This window comes from Melospiza melodia, chromosome 14 (assembly GCF_035770615.1).
Source record: "Melospiza melodia melodia isolate bMelMel2 chromosome 14, bMelMel2.pri, whole genome shotgun sequence".
Classification (NCBI taxonomy): Eukaryota; Metazoa; Chordata; class Aves; order Passeriformes; family Passerellidae; genus Melospiza; species Melospiza melodia.
The window spans coordinates 12,120,361-12,123,303 of record NC_086207.1 but is presented as its reverse complement, the minus strand read 5'-3'; positions in this window follow the sequence as shown (position 1 = coordinate 12,123,303).

Genomic DNA, 2,943 nt, shown 5'->3' with positions numbered 1-2,943 from the left:
CCTGTGAGATCCCCCTGGAACAAAGCTCAGCGCTGCTTTTCCTCTTGCCTTAAATATCTTTGCAGAAGGCTGCCAGACAGAAAAAAAAAAGTTTTCTAGAAGAAAAGCACCTCTGGTTCATATCTCAAGATGTAAATGAGCAAAACCACATCACGGAGCTTCTCAAAACACAGCATTTTGCAGTCGACATTGCTTTTCCAGCCCTTCAAAGGCACCACTTTCTGTTCACTGCCCCAACCCTGGAGGGCACTGGGGCTCCTCTGGCCCAGGAGTGACCCATGAGCAGCAGCCTGGCCATGCTGGCATCATTCTGGGACATAGAACACATTTAAAAGCTGTACTTTTCCTAAATGGATTTCTGCATGCATTTAATTACTTTGCTTAACCGGAACTGCTGCAAATGAAGGAATCGTTATTGTAAAAAATAAACAAGGGCAGCTGCACATCCCTGCAAATTTTCATTTGAAAAACACTCTTGACTCTTGAGGAGGGGAAATCAAAAATCCCCTCCAAAAGACTCTTATTTGGTCTCAGTTTACTGTTGTTGCCCCAGTCCTGAAGGGAGTTCCCGTGGAGCACAGACATGGCTCCAGGTCATGGTGACGTTCACACAGGCTGGGTTTCATGAGGAAATGCTCTGACAACACTGAGAATCCAAACCCCTGGTGCAGCATGGCTCTGTGCTGGACACCCAGTGCTGTTTGTCACTGAAGGCCAATCCCAAATGCTCCTCCCGAGGCCACCCTGACTCTCACTCAGCAGTATCTGAATGGGGCTTTGGTTCTCCCCTTCCCTGAGTGCTGTTGTCTGAATATTCCTGCAGCTCTGGGAGGGGATGGGTACCCAGGGGGGTTCCAGCTCCTCCATCACACCACAGCCCTTGGCTGGGACATCCCTCAGGTTCCCACACCCAGCTTTGCCCATGGGAGCTCTCTGCCCCTTGGCCAGCACTTCCCCAGGGAGGTTTTGTTCTGCCTCAGCACCAGCAACTTCCTTCTTCCTTTCACTTCCACCTTTCATCATGCTTAAAAAATATTAAAAATATTTCTCTAGAAAATGACAGATAAGTTTTTATTCCCATCATTTCAGCACTCTTCATTTCCCCATCTTTCAGCTGCTGTCTTCTTGCTTCATCTCTGGGCACCCCTTGAAGGCTGAGGCGTTAACATCTCAATCCCCTTGGTGGAGTAATTGGCAGCACTCACCCTCACATCACTGGGTAAGGCACAGTGACAAATCCATGGGAAAAACGTCCCCAGAGTGTCACTGAATCAAAGCAAGGGATACAGTCCCTACTGATCAACTGAGACAGCTCAGCCACTGATCAAATCCATCTGTGCATCCCTCCTTGAACACAGAGGGCTGAGAAATCAATTTGGAGCCGGGTGAGCATTAGGAACTCTCAAGAGTCAGCTGTAAATTGGAGACACCAAAGTCCTGGGGAGCTGCCCAGAAGCCTGTGGGAAGGCACCCTGAGATGGCTCCCCAGGTTGTAGGATGCAGGGAAATGACAGAGCCACCACAACAGGGAGCACCTGGGGGCTGCTGCTGGCACCCACAGCAGCTCAGAGCATGGAACAGGCAGCAGGAGTGAGGCAGGGAGCACTGCCAAGGGACCAGGGAGAATAAGAAGAGAGCAAAAAGGGAATTGGATTGAAAGGACAATGCACCTCCATCTACTGGAAACTGCTGGGACTCATAAACCTCCAAAAGCAAGCCTAGCAAAGCCAGGCCACACAAAAAGCACAAAGGAGATCGTCACCCCATCACCACACATCCTAACACCTGCCCAGGAGCCATGGAGTGAAAAGCCAGGGCTGTATTTCCAGGAGATGCAAACTCAGTTTTCTCAGTTGTCTCAGCATATGGGGCTGCTCATGGTTATTATGCTCATCTAAGCAGTTTTCCCTACTTGTCTACTTAAGTATCTTCATTTTGTAATGAAACAATTAGTCACCAAGTCAGATGCCAAGAAACTATAAACAAGGGGCACTCACCTAGATGAGGAGCAGACCAACTTCCCACCCTTCCAAGTTGTGAGGACTTTATATCTCTCAATTATGAAGCATCAAGGAAGAGAAAATAAATCAGAGCCGGTTTGACATGGCTTTCCCTCTTTCTCAGGCTTTGGAAGGAACAGTCATTAGTTTGACAGGAAGAAGCTGAGCCTCCCCCAAAATCCAATGCCCTGATACATTGGATTTACAACAGATACAACTGTTCTGCTTTGGGCTGCTGGGATTAGGTGGCTGGAAGTGTTCCTCCTCAGCCTGAAATACCAGGGCTGCATCATGCCAGAAAAATAACAAAGAAAAATGAGGGAGGGTGGGGCAAGGGGTAGTGAGGAAGAGAAATAAAAGAAGAGCTAAAAGAGGAGCTGAGTATTTTTCACACATTTGAGTTACGCAGATGACTCTGGGCAGGTGGGATCTCAGTTTGGGCTTTTAATAGAAGGAGAACTATCAGGGTATTTCTCTGCCAGAGGAAGCAAAACAATCTTGAGTGGTTTGTGTTCTGCACTTGACACCCTCTTTCTCTTTTCTCTTTTTTGGGTTTCACGTGGATTTCACCAAGGTAGTAACGACCAGGGAGTGAATCTGAAGCCAGATGGGGAGTGAATGTGGCACTGAGCTCCAGCTGCCAGCAAAAGTGGCTGGGAGGATGTGCATGGCTAAGGATAACTATAACTACAACTATAACTATAACTAACTGTCCCTGTGCTCCTTGGACAGTGACAGTGACTGCCCCTGAAAGCACCAGCACAAAATGATGCCAGGCCAGGATCAGAGAGGAGAAATGCTCTGCCCTTCCACTCAAGTAACTATTAGGCCTATCAATGTTGATCCAGCCAAATGTGATTCCCCTCCTTCCCAGTGCTCAGGTTTGATCACCTGCTGCCATCAGGCAATTCAAACCAAGCAAAAACCCAACCAAGCACTGTCA